This window comes from Phyllostomus discolor, chromosome 11 (genome assembly GCF_004126475.2).
Source record: "Phyllostomus discolor isolate MPI-MPIP mPhyDis1 chromosome 11, mPhyDis1.pri.v3, whole genome shotgun sequence".
In the NCBI taxonomy this organism is placed as follows: Eukaryota; Metazoa; Chordata; class Mammalia; order Chiroptera; family Phyllostomidae; genus Phyllostomus; species Phyllostomus discolor.
In genome coordinates, this window is record NC_040913.2 from 86,508,468 (window position 1) to 86,523,123 (window position 14,656).

A 14,656-nucleotide genomic window follows, 5' to 3' on the forward strand; every position below is an offset into this window, starting at 1 on the left:
CCTAGCACACAGTAGGCCTTCAGTCAAGCTAAGATGGATTAATGCGTGAGTGCGAGAGCACTTGGTCAGGGAGAACGTCACAAGCGAACAACAAGGACAAGAGTATCACGCCCAAACTCTTCCGTTTCTGCTATTACCCGTGTATTTGTTTAAACTCCCCTTGGAGTGGGAAGACTCCCTCCACTGCGTGTCATCTTCTGCCTTCTCCCTGCCCTGCGCTGTCAGGTGGTGGTTCTGCGGCTCCGCTAGCAGAGAAAAGGTCTCAGCCGGTGTCATGAGTTGAACTGTGTGTCCCCCAAAAGATATATCCTAACCCTCGGTACCTCCGAGTGTGACCTCATTTGGAAATAGGTTTTCTAGAGAGCGGATCGAGTTAAAATGAGGTCATCAGGGTGGACCCTAATCTAACAGACTGGTGTCCTTATAAAAAGGGGGACTTGGGACACGGGGACAGACACGCACAGAGGGAGCTGGCGTCCAGGCGCACACGGGGAAGATGGCCCCGCGAGGGTGGAGGCAGGGATCGGAGACTCGCTGCCACCCAGGCCCAGGGGTCCCAGGAGAGAGGCCTGGGGCAGAGTCTCCCTCCCAGCCCCCAGAAGGAGCCAGCCCTGCTGACTCCTGGCTCACTTTGAACTTTTAGCTTTCAGAAAGAACCGCGAGACTGCACATTTCTGCTTTTCGTAGGTCTTTGTCACAGCAGCCCGAGAACACGAGTACAGCCGGGGTGCTCCCTCCAGGCCAGGCCGTCAGGCTGCTGTGGGCAGAAGCTGGGACATGCCGACTTCATCCCGCCTGCCATGAGGGGGGGGGCGGGGGGGGGGCACGGGCTGGGTCACTGTGCCAGGGCGTGGGCCTGACACCGAGGAGCAGGACAGCCACCTACGAGTGGGCTGGGCACTGCAGACCAGAATTCTGGTTTCCCCTATGCACGCCCAGCCCTGTGCGGTGGGCAAACCATGCCACCGTCTGGGTCTCCACACCGTCCCCTGCAGAGTGGATTTGGGGAGTGGGTCTTGTCACAGCTCCAGCTAGCACTCTTGTCCCCTCACTCTGAGGCATCCTTGGAGCTCTGAACAGCAGCAGAAAGCAAGAAGAGAGAACGTGGGATTCATCGGCGACCGTGAAAACACTATCGAGATAACCACTGAGTTGCAGAGCCCGTCTACGCACTGAAAACACTTTGTATGTTCCCCTGGCTGGCTTCGCATCAGCATTTATTTCTGGCCTAGGCTGGTGTCATTGATAATATGAATGGGGAGAGGAGCCCGTGGTAACTACTAAATTAAGCTAGCTGTAGCCTTTTATGTGCAATCAACTGCCAGCTGGCAGAGGGGAAGGGCAGAGGGACACTGGGTAAAGGGATCAGTCAAAGAACATACCTGTGCAACTGTGGACACAGACAGCAGCGTGGTGATGGCCAGAGGGAAGGGGACGTGGGGGCTGGGAGAGTGGCGGCAAATGAGGCGGGAATAGGAACGTCAGTAATAGTGTGAACAGTAAAAATAAAGCAAAAATAAAATAAAAAGCAGAAATGGGACAAAGAAATCACAGGAAGGAAGTGCCCCAGAAGGGGATCATCTGGGGTCTTGTGAGGGAGCTGATTTGTGCAGAGGGGCCCCAAGTAAGAAAGGCACAGTGGGCAAGCTTCCCCACAACTCTGCTACTTCAGTCCCGGTAGGATTATATGTCAGTTGTGTAAACTGCTATAAATAATTGTAGATTTTGCAAAAATTATGTGCAAACAGTAAAGCCAGTGTTCTGTGGGAGCCACGTCTCTGAAATATCCGGATTTGGAAAGAGGATCGACCACCTGCAAAGCCGGCCACCACAGTCCGCTACCACGTCGATACTGCAGCGACCAAGTTCAAGCACTCACTCTCCCAGAAAGTGGGTGTGTGTTTTGGGGGAGATTGCGCCAGCTTAGCCTGGGCAAGACATGGCTTTCATTTAAGGCTGGAAATAGGGACTTGAGAAGTTATCTATGCAACCTTCCACTCAACCCAAGAAATTAGAATATGACCAAATAGGGGTTTTCACTAATTCACTCAGCACCCCCTGCAGCTGCCCAGGTACGCAACCCCAGCGATACAAGCCAAACACGGTTCCGCTTTACAAAGCTTATGATTTCCGATACAATACCTGGAAATTATGATAAGAACTGTGAAGGAAACAGAAAATAACAAGGGCACCAACCCCTTACCCAGAACCCAACCTGGATCCCCGGATCTGCCAAAGAAATCCTTGCGTACTAGTCTTTTGTTCCAATAAGTGATATAACTTAAAACATTTTTCAAAATCAAATGCTTTCATGCATATCAAGAAAGTATAATATTTTTTAATTTTGTCTCAGCCATTAACAGTTTTTCTATTCAATCTCCTAATGACACGGTTGCTACGCAGTGGCGTTCCTGTGGTCTGACGCGTAGACAGGAGTGTTAGGGGCCGTGAAATTAATAACCGTGTTGGGCGCAGTAGTCAGGTGTGTGGCATGTGCGAGGTAGCTGCCCGTCGTCATCACCCTTCCCGAACCCTTTGGGCCAAGGAGGTAGGGTGAGTGAGTGCCCACATCCTACTGTTGGAGGGGCCTTGCACTAATAAGGAAACAAGCTCAATTGGAAACTGCAAATCAGGCTATTTAACTCACTAGCAAAGAGTTGTACAAACCATGTAGTCCTTGGGCCGCCTACCTCGGAGTGGTCGGAAGTTACTCGCTGGAAGGGCAGACCCCTGCTCTGCCCTTGTGTCTATGGAGTTTCTCGATACCCACCTGTCCCAGCACATGTCATTGTCGTGATTGTCGCCACCGTTGTCCGTAGCTAGTGACCGAAAGCCACGTGTGAGTCACCAGGCCAGTGCTCTGCAGGAACCTCCGAGCTCCTCTGATCCTGAGTTTTAGAGAGTTCTTTTTGTGTTTTATATTTTTACTGTCTAAAGATTTTTTAAAAGGTATTTTATTATGAAAATGTTCAAGTACAGGTGAAAGCAAAGGACTATAGTTCGTAATACTGTAATAACTATGTAGGGTGTCAAATGCACACTGGACTCACCGGGATGGTCACTTTGTAAGTTATATGAATGTCTGGCTGCTATGTTGTACATGTGAAACTAATATAATATTGTCAGTCCACTGTAATTGAAAAAAAAAAACAATTAAAAAGAAACAGATGAAAGTAGACAGCACAGTTAAAATAACCTCATGTATCCGCTATCAACTTAAATCAACTCATAGCTAATTTTGTTTTATCTATGTCCCCAGTAATGTCTCCCCAACCCTGGAAGTTCCAGACACCCTGTGTTTCACTTGTAAACATATGTTACATGTGCTAAGGATTCCTCCTGCTCCAACAGAGGAGCAGCCCATAGGAGAGGGGGGTGAGAGGCCGGGGGGTGGGTGGCAGGAGCGCATTTTAGAGGCAGGGTGGCCCAGCTGGGTGTCCGATGCATCTCCTCTCTCCTCTGGGCTGCCTGTGAATCTGTTACCGGTAAGATGATGAGAATTCCGTCCTTGTCCTCTTGAAGGAAACATTTCAGTCAAGAGACAAAGCGTAGTAAAGCAAGCATGAGTTTATTGGCCACAGCAAAAGCACACTCAGATGGGACACTGATTGAAGCTAGGGCCGGTGAAATGAGGAAGGGTCTAGGGTAGAAGAAGCAATGGAGGAGCCCGGGCTGGGCTGGGCTGCTCTGGCTTCCTGGGAAGTCGGGGAAGAGGGGCCTTGGAGACAGGTTCAAGGGATTAGCCTGGGGTGTGCTGCTGCCGCCTGCCACTCCCCTGGTTGCGAGTCTCCTGGGGACCCTTAGAGTTTACGACAAGATGCACCCGTGGAAGGAGAGGGGGGAAGGGGAAGCACAGGCTTGCTCCTGCGGAGCGAGAGCAAGCCCTGGGTCCTTTGTCCTGAGGGTTTCGTCTCTCTCCGTCTCTCTCCTGCAGGGCTGGGGGTCCTTAGTCAATGCAGCCTGTCCTGGCGTCGCCCACCTGGTTCTGCTGCTTTCCTGGGCCTGGAGCCAAAACACCACTGAGGCCTAGATGTTATCTCCAGGGAGAAAGGTCAGGGCGTCTAAACCACACAGCCAACAATCTACCAGGTGAGGAAGGGCCACCCTGGGGCCAAGGTCCTTGTTTTCCCAACTCTTCCAGTCACCAGGGACTTTTCACCCTGGGGAAACCCTGCTGTACCTGACCCATGCCCTTGCTCTGCTCTTGCCTGCCTGCCTGCCTGCCTGCCTGCCTACGACAAACCCGAGACAAGGAGTTTGTGGCAGGCACATTCTGAGGTCCCTCCGGGCTCCAGGACACAGTGCGGTCCTCTCTCCTGAAGGGGCTGTCCCGGCTGGGCTGCCGCAGGGCCAGACGGAGGGTGGTCAGACAGAGGGTGGTCACGGAAGCCGCACGCTGGGCGGGGGAGGGGGAGCCATGCTGACGCGGACACGGACGGGTGTGAGTGTGAAGTGCTTGGTTCGGGTTTGACTGTTTGCCTGACGTTTTCCACCCTTCTTCGCCGGGCTTGGTCGCCGCGTGTCATAAGCATCCCGTCCCCCCTCCCTGCCTCACAGAGTGCTTAACTTCCATGCCCAGGCGCCCTCGGCCATCCTCAAGGCCCTGCCTGAACTGGAAGTAGAAACTTCTTTCCTTTTTTTTAAAGAAAAAGATGGCCTTAGGCAGCCCAACAATTTCAGTTTTCCTACAGAGAACCCAAGCACTTCACCTGTGTGACAAAGTGCCATTGGGTGCTTTCACAGCCACGATGGATTGTCCTTTGCAATTCTCTACAACCCAAAAAAGGCCTTCTGTCCACTCTGCCGCAGGCCTGGGTGCGCATGTGCAGACGCCGCGAGGGAGCCGCGGCTCCCACCACTGCGGTCAGTAAGGGAGAGTGCGAGAATTTAGCCACGCCCCCCTGCTGCAGGCAAAGGAGCCTCCCCCCCCTCAGAGGTCGGGAGTGTCCTGCTGAATCACTGGAGGGGATGTGCGATGAGTCGGATCCTGATCGATCTTTGGCCCAGAAAGCTCCTTGCAGTTGGAACTGCTTTTCATGGCGTTGGCAGTTGCACATTCTGATTTGTACTTGACCACATGTCCGGTAGCAAAGGAGTTTCATCCTTAGGTGACCTCTGCTTAAATGAGCTGTATTTCTTCAGCCTTAAGACACCGCTCTGCTGTCTTGTGAAAGACCACGGTTTCAGTGCAAAGAGCCCGCGGTTGGGAAACAGGCTCCGGGTTCTCAGCCTTGACCGTGCCTTGCTGTGCGGCTGCCCAGGCCCCAGGGCCCCAGGGCCCCAGGGGCACTTGGGAGAAGCCTGTGGGATGAAATCAGCTTTTGTACAAGGCACCCCAGAAAAAAGAAGAGGCGCCAGGTTCTAGTTTTCTGGTTGCTTCTTCAACCGCTTGATTACTTGGACCAGAATAAAAATGTGAAAAATGCAAGCAAAGAAATATAAATTATGATAACAATACACTACCTTTCACTCATATAATGGACAAATATTTCCCAGAAAGATGATACCCTAAATTAGCGATGGTGTAGGACAAAGGGCCTCTGATAATGCGAGTATAAGTTGGTGCCACATTTCTGAAGCACATTGGGCAGTACATGCTATGAATCCCTTAAAATGCATATCCTTTAATCTACTGATCCTTCTTATAGGAGTTTGTGTCAAGAAAATATTCAGACTTGAGTAAAAACTTGTCTGCAACAGATGTTTATAATAAGAGAAAACTGCATGTCCGAAAAGGGGGATTGGATTAAGCAAGTTGTTATCAATTCAATTCATAAAATGGAAATCTTCGATGTCATAAAGAATTACAAAGTAGAGCTCTATTTATTGCCATAAAAAATGTTCCACCATGCATTTTCCTTTCTTAGGCATGTTTTTCTTGTCTGTTTTCCCCGCCCCTCTTTGCAAGGTGGGTGCTGCCATCCACTGTAGCCAATGTAAATAGGCATCATATAGGGCAGATGCTGCCCCGTATGACGATTGTGATCAAGACATCAGAATTCCGAGAGGACGTGAGCATGGTTACCGTTTCAATAAAACAGTGCGAGGAAACTGCTGGTTCCCTTAATGAGATCAAACTCAGAGATCACCGTGGAGGGCACATCCCCGTTCGGGACAAAGGAGCTGGCCTTACAGTCAAAATGCTAATTCGATATTTACCTATTTTTAAAAGCCAGTGTTTTTTAGATTGAGGCAGAATTGACACAGAGCATTGTAATAGTGTCCGGTGTCCAGCATAATGACTCCATATCTGTATCTGTTGTGACGTGATCGACACTAGGAGTCTCACTAACTCCTTCACCACATGGTTATAATTTTTTTTCTTGGGATGAAGACTTTTAAGGTCCGCTTGAACCTTCAAACATACAATTGGGTCTTACTAGTCAAAGTCACCACGCTGCCCATGACACCCCCCGGGCATGTTTATTTTATAGGCGGAAGTTGGTACCTCCTGACTCCCCGCACCCATTCTGCCCACCGCTCCCACTCCACCCCTGGCCAGCACCGATATTTACGAATTCTGGTTTTGCTGCTGCTGTTGCTTTTAATCCCACATTTGAGTGAGATCATATCATACGGTGATCGTTGTTTTCTGTCTGACTTATCTCCCTCTGCATAATGCCCTCAGGGCCCATCCGAGCTACCGCGGAGGGCCGAGTAGCACCCACTGCGCGCACACACATCTGTGCATACCCCCACCCCCCATCACAGGCACTGAGGTGGCTCTCATGCCTTGGCTGTTGTGAACAGTGCTGCAGTGAGCATGGGGTGCTGTATCTTCTTGGATTAGTATTTTCATTTTCTTTGGCTAAACAGCTAGACATGGAATTGTGGGGTCACGGGGTTGTGCTAGTTATAATTTTTCGAGGGAACTCAGTGCTATTTTCCAGAGTGGCCGTACCAATTCAACAGTCCCACCAACAGTGAGCAGGGGTTTCCTTTCAGTGCAGCTGGGAGATTAGATATACTCATTTCTATTTAGAAAAAATGATCATTTGATATTTATTTAATATTGAGGTGGGTGAAAAGAAAGGATGTCCCTTATTATTTCAGGGTCTGTGAATCTAAAAAGTAGACTTTTTAAAAAAAAATTATTTATTTATTTTTAGAGGGGAAAGGGAGGGAGAAAGAGAAACATCAATGTGCGGTTGCTGGGGGCCGTGGCCTACAACCCAAGCATGTGCCCTGACGGGGAATCGAACCTGCGATGCTTTGGTTTGCAGCCCGCACTCAATCCACTGAGCTACACCAGTCAGGGTTAAAAGTAGACTTTTTAAATCTAAAAGGTAGACTGCTTGCAAAAGGAACAAAATGGAGGGCAGATGTCTGAGGCAGGTGGATAAAAATTTCATAACAATTAGAAATTTTGCCTAAATTCTCCCCCAACAACGGGCAGTTTATGTATAGCTCTGTTTATGAAATAAGCATTCATTGTGTGGCAGCCCAGATATACAAAGATGAGCAAATACAGCCTCTTCTCCTGAAAGTGCTCCTGGTCACCCCAGCTGCGTCCTGGCTTTCGTAGGGACTAGCGTGTGGTTCAGTCCTGCTCCAGGTAGGCGAACCCCGTTTTACACCACCTTCAGTGACCCCTTCAATTAATGTTTTCACAGACTTAAAACTGGTCTAACAAACTGGTTGTTTCAGTGTCACATAGATAACACCTGTCACCCACATATAGGGTTGTCCTGGGGCTCAGCCCTCCACCCTCTTCATTCCTGCGTTCTCTCCTCAGTGACCTCATGTGACCTCATGTGGCCTCATGGCTTTGAATACCACATATATGACTCACAATTTGTCTCTCCTTCTGTCTCCCCTGAGTTCCACAGTCAGGTCTGCACCGGCCTATCTGCCACTCCCATCTGGACAACGAACAGGCATCTCAGACCTCTCCGAGGACAGCGGCACGGACCCCATGCCCTGTGGGTCCGCCCGCTGTAGCCCGTGCTGAGCTCTGCTGATGCCGCTGCCCACGCTCCCTCGGCGATTTAGTTGTGAGGTCGCTGAATCACTCAGTTACTTCTTTTCTCTCCCTTGACTCCGAGCTTGGACTTCTTCCAGAAGCTGTCCTGACTCCCTAGCTACCTCCTCCGGCGTGTGTTTCAGATTCGGGTTTCCTCAGTTAATACGATCCCGTTGCTCTTGCCATTCATGAATTTTCTTTTGGCTGTGCTTTATATTCTATATCTCCTTAATTCATTCTTTTAGTGTTTTAGGGTATTTTTCTGTACATTTTGGGCAGGAGGTAGAAATGTGCTCTCAGATTTCCATCTCGCTTTAATATCTGTTCTCTCTTTTTTACAGATTCAGTGTTGCATTGAATAATAAGCCAATTAAATAACTCAACTATTTTGCTAATTATCATTCTGTGCTCCGGGACTATAATACATTTAGGGGCTACTGGGATGTGTAGCCCTACTTCACCCAAACACTAAGTAACACTCAACTGTTTGCTGAGGAAGCAGAAAGCAATCAGAGATCGAGTGGTTCTTGTTTTCTTTAGCTGTGAATGATTACTTCTCACTTCCTTCCAAGTCTTGCTGTTATAATTGTTGGCCGTCTGTTTCATACAGTTGTCTCTCCTTTAGACAAAAACCAAAACCAAAACAAAAAACCATGTGCTTTATAGAAGTTCCACCCCCCACTTTCAGGGAGGAGATTATTTCTGTTTTTGCAATTGCATCATATAAGAAAAAGTATTTATTGGCTTTTTAAAAAACTTTTTATTTTGATTTCCTACGAAAATCAATGACCGAGAATCAACTGGATTATATGGCGTTGGCATGTCCTCACGTGTGTGCCAGGGAGTGGGACAAGCTGTGTTATACATGGACACTGACATGGGGATGAATCTGTACACATATGAGCACATTCGTGTGCATGTATGAATATGCATGCCTTTGTGCAGATATCCATAGGCACAACACATATGTACATCAGTTGTATGCACCCTTTGGATACGCATGAAAAACACGCACTGAGATGAATTAGAAAGGGCGGTGTGGAGCAGCGAGAGTGAAATTGCTTTGGGCAGCATTTGTGGTTGTAATGAGGGCGCAAGATGTGACAGTGTGTGTGTGTGGGGGGGCTGCTTATTCGGCACTGAGAACAGTGGTAGGAGTTGAAAAAATTCCCCAGATTACTTCTTTCCAAATGTGTGGTGTTTTCCACTTGAAACAAAGTAAAATTGAGTTTGTTTGAGCTGAGAGCTTATGTTTGAAGAGAGCGCTGTATAATTTAGTTCTCAAATCATTCTATTATTTTCAAGAGATGGGAGGAAAGACAAGCCTGGTAGCAAAGCTATGTTAATATTCTCTGCTCTTAAAATGTAATATCCTCCTCCACTTTATGAGTTAGGCAAGGGGGGTGTGATGGTTAATTTTATGTGTCAGCTTGGCTGGGTCTTGGTGCCCAGATATTTGGTCAAACATTAATCTCAGTTTCTGTGAAGGTGTTTGGATGAGACATACATCTAAATCAGTGGGCTTTGAGCAAAGCAGATTGTCCTCCATAAGGTGGGTGGGCCTCATTCAATCAGTTGAAGGCCTTACTAGAACAAAGGCTGACCTCCCCGCAGCAAGAAGGAACTCTGCCAGTAGACAGGCTGAACTGCAGCATCAGCTCTTGCTGAGTATCCAGCCTGCGGGCCCAGCCTTCAGATTTCGGACTTGCCAACCTCCATAATTGCATGAGCCAATTCCTTCTTAAAATAAATTTCTTTATATAGTCTATACAGACTATAGACTTTAGACAAGTACATTATCTTTATATCTATCTATCTGTATTTGTATGTATTGGATATATTACATATACATATATATTTTTAATCCCCCAAATTGGCTTGGAGTCCTTTGCGTATCCTCAAGCTGAGGGGTGGGTGTTGCAGAAGTCAGAGTAAACATCACACGCATTCACGTATCCGCCTTGGGAACAGAGGTCATAATGCCCGCTGTAGATGCCCTTTTGTGGATCCACTTGCTCGTCACTGCTTTTGTATGCTTCCCCGGACTATGCACATTATCTGTCTACTAAACACCATGATGGCAGCCTTGCTTCTAGTCTGTTGGGTGCTTCCAGGATGTGGGGCTCCGCTCAGCCCCCGGAACCGCCGCACAGAGCTGTGACTCTGCACCCCACTCAGTTCCCAGCGCTTGCACTCGCCTCCGTCCGCAGTTGCCGGCCTGGGCCTCCGTGCCCAGATACGTGGCACCCACTCGGGTCGTCGCTAACTGGACTCCCAGTCCCGGCCGGTCCTGGTGTTCCATCCTGTTCCTCACACGGACCACAGCGAGCGCCCCGGATCTTACACGGGTGTTTTCCTGATTGTCACGACAGCCTTAAACAGCAACACTTAGGTCTCCTTGGCCTCAGTATCTAATGTGGTCCATATGTTTTAATGTTATATTCTGTAATGTAAGCTTGGTCTTAATAAGGACAAAAGTTTACGAACAGGAAAATTACAATGTAAAAACTCAGTGCTCAGCATTGTCATCACGAACTAATGTTCACCTTAGAAGGTACGCTTGAGGCCTGAGAATAAGAATTCCCTAAGTAACTGCACAGTGCTCAACCTTTAATAACACAGAACTAGCTGTGCAAACCCTGCATGAACCAGCCGGGGTCCAGCCAGGAGACGCGAACCGCAACAGTTCTTTTAACAGGCAGCATTTAATATAACGCATTATTAACCAGGTAACTGCAGTTGTTTCCTACTGCTGCTCTAACAAATCACCACCGATTTTGTGACTTAAGCCAACACACATTTATTACTGCACAGTTTTGGAGGTCAGAAGTCCCAAACCAGCTTCACTGGGCTGACATCAAGGTGTGAGCAGAATTGTCTTCCCTCTGGAGGCCCTATCTAGGGGACAGTGTGTTTCCTTGCCTTTTCGAGCTTCGAGACGCCACCTGCATGTCTTGTCTCCTTGGCCCCAATCACTCCAGCCTCTACCTCCATCGTCACAGCTCCTCAGATTCTGGCCCCGCTGTCTCCCTTTCCAAAGGACCCCTGTGATTAATTGGGCCCATGCAGATAATCCAGGAGAATCTTCCCAGCTCAAGACCCTGAACTGCAAAGTCCCTGTGCCTTGTAAGGTAACATATCACGGGTTTTGGGGATCAGGGCATGGACATCTTTGGGGGGACCATTTCCCTGTCCAGCAGAGTCCATGCCAAGGTGAAAACAGTGCTAAGGTATCACCTTTCATAGACTGAGTTAGCAACTGCAGGGAGCAGCAGCTACCCCGGAGTTCCAACAAAGGGAAGAAGCTGGAGGGTTTAAAACTTTGAGGCTGGGGAAAGGGGCCCACAGAGCAGAAACCTAGGCCTCTGAGGATAAGACGCCCCGACCAGGGCTGGTGTTTTTAAAGGAGTCCCGTGAGGCAGGTTCTCCAAAATTTAGGACTGCAGCCTACTACTGCTGGCATGAAGGGCGGCTGCAGGGGGCCAGCAAGACCGCTCATGCTGACCTCCTTCCCACCTACCAGTCTTCCTATCATGCTCTGGTGGCGGCCCAAGAGCGGGCCAGCTGGCCAAGGAGAAAGGTACCTGGAGTCCTAGCCCCAGCATTTCAAAGCAGAGCACAGAGGGTAAGTGGCACGTGGTTCGACCTGATGAAAAGCAGGAAGCATATGTCACCCCATTGTGTTGACTGCTTCCTTGAAGCATGACCTTTTCACTCATTCGTTGTTTTTTTGTAATGATGCAGCTTCGGACATACCCATGGAAATCATCTAGTGTTTTTAGATATACTCCAGAAAATGAAAAAACTACCAAACTTTTTAGAAAGGACACATGCTTGAACTGTTTGGTTTTACAACATCCCACATGGTGTCTACAATTCCTTCTGGCATATATTTAGTTTTTCATTAAAGCAGATTAAAACTATTCATTTGTTTAAGGACTTCATGGCATTCTTTGAGATAACAGGAGTTTGAGACAACTTAGGGTAGCTGGGTTAATATAGTAAGTGGTTTCATCAAACCATTTCTTTGAAAAAAAAAAGATTTTATTTATTTATTTTTAGAGAGGGAAGGGAGGGAGAAAGAGAGAGAGAGAGAGAGAAACATCAATGTGTGGTTGCTGGGGGCCTTGGCCTGCAACCCAGGCATGTGCCCTGACTGGGAATTGAACCTGTGACACTTTGGTTTGCAGCCTGCACTCAATCCACTGAGCTACACCAGCCAGGGCTGCAATGTAACTTTTGAGGCAGGAAGTAGTAGATTAACTTATGCAAAACTGATCTTTCAACAAAAGTTTATGCTTGAAGGAGTTTTCTGTTTAAGAACTTTTCTTCTGTTAATTCCTATTTTACCTCCACTGCCGCTGATTCCTCCATGACCCGTGTCCCGGAAGCACTGGGAGCAGTCTGAGCGGGGTGGAGTGACTGTCACATACAGAGTGAGTCAATCATTTTTAGTCAGTCAGATTAGCAAAGGCATTTCAAATGGTATCGCTCGGTGCTGGGAAGCGCACGCTGACGACTCTCACGCACACTGGGAGAGCTGTACCCCTTTCTGGGGAGCCGTCGGACAAGCGCACTGAAGAGAAAACATCAAGGGAAGTTTAGAAAAGGTAATTGCCACAGGAACTCATCCTCTAGGAGTCTATCCTTCGAAAACAATAATATCAGTCATACATTTGGACAAAGCCTTGTGTCCAAGGGTGTTACAGCCTGACTATGGCAAAAGTCTGAAATAGCCTAAATGTTCAAATGCCGAAAATTTATTTGAGAATCTATTATACACCTATAGGGAGACTGTCACTCAATTAAATAAAATGTATCCCCCAAAAGAAAATAAGAAAATTGCTAATTATATAATTATTATAATAATTCTTCTTTACATGTTTATAAAATAAACATATATTTATGCTATATTAAAGAAATACATAATAAAATGAAGAATGCTCATAAAATATGATAAAGTGAAAGCAAGGAAATGCAACACTGTACATTCTGGAAAAACCCAAATGTTCACCAATAATTAGATGAATGGATAAACAAAATGTGTGTGTTACAGGCATACAATGGAAAAGTAGTCAGCCTTAAAAGGGACTGAAATTCTGATACATGCGACAACATAGATGAGCATTGAAAATATTATGCTAAGTGAAATGGCAGACACAAAAGGTCAAATAGTGTATGATTTTGTTGATCTGAGGTACTCAGAATATGTACATTCATAGAGCCAGACAGCAGAGTCCAGGGTTCAGGGGCTGGGGGGAGGGGCGGTTACACCAGCCAATGGGGACAGCGTTTCTGTTTGGGATGGTGCAAAGGTTCTGAGAACGTTTGGGGGAAGGGGTTGCACAACATTGTGAATGTGCTTAATGGCATCGAACTGCGCACTGAAAATGCTTAAAACGGTCCATTTTGTTAGGTGTGTTTGACCACCATAAGAAATGCATGGAAAACATTGTAGACACAGGTTTACAGTGAAATTCATGCTTTGAAATTAGGATAGTGTTTAGATAGAGTTGGGATGTAATCTCTGGATACGGACTGGTTCATGTAAAAGTGCGCGTTGGTTCGCACGGCCAAGGTGTTGTGTGGCACCCGGACTCTGTGCCAGCTGCTACTCTGCGGTCTGGGGACTGATTTTGGTGAGTAAGACAAACGGCCCCTCACTCTAGAGCAGGGGAGAAGAGATACTGAGATAAGACGAAGTCCAAGTATTGCGCTGCCGTACCCCCACCCAGGGTCACGTAAAAGACGGGGCTTTCTGTCGGTGAGTTGATAACGATTGTGACCCCATCCCTGTTCCCCGTGAGTTCCTCTTCCATGGCGACAACCAGATGGCCTTACTTCTCTTCCGTTACCTGCAAACCCATCGCAGGCATTGTGAACCTTTATACTGTAAGCGGTGCTGAGCTCCAGCCTTCCTTTCAGGGAGTTTCTGGAAAGAGCCTCGTCTTAGCAACTTGCATCATAACGTTTGCCTGCTCTCCTTGCATTTATTCTGTGTTTGGGTGGGCACAGCAGTTGTTTCCTGATCGGAAGAATCCCCCATGGACTAGCTTCTGGTTACACGCATTTCAAACCATGTTTCTCCTCCATTGCCTGCATGTGTTCGTCCAGTTCCGGGCACCACAGGACACCACAGTCCCGTCGGAGTGTAACCTCTCGTCCTGGACTCTAGCACCACAGTGCCAGCCGAGTCAGCCAGTAAGCCAGAGGGTGTTCCTGGAAGTCAGCTCCACCTCGGCGTGCTCAGTAGTGACTTAACTGTATGCCAAAGTCACTGGAAACCACGTCAGCTACCCACTCCGCCAAAGTGAAATGCATCCCGTGATTCCATCTCCCCCTAACTTGGTCTCCGCGATGCCCGTAACCATTCCAAGGACACGAGGATGAATGGGATGGGGGGGCCGGCTGAAGGGGGAAAAGTACGGTTCACTTAACCAGCTGCGGTGAAGGCATCTTGCCTCTGGCATTCACAGGACTCACGCACATAGGGACACACTCTGGGTCCCCCCTAGGGCCTTGGGAGAAGGTGTTGGTGCCAGGGCGGGGCTCTGAGGCTGAAGCTGCACTAAATGCCTTCCTGCTCTGCTCTCTGCAAAAGAAGAGCCGTATTTGTTTTTTTCTATTTGAAACTAATGAAATCATCTAGTTTTAAAAACTGCTTTATGTTATTACTTAATGCATCATTCGAGC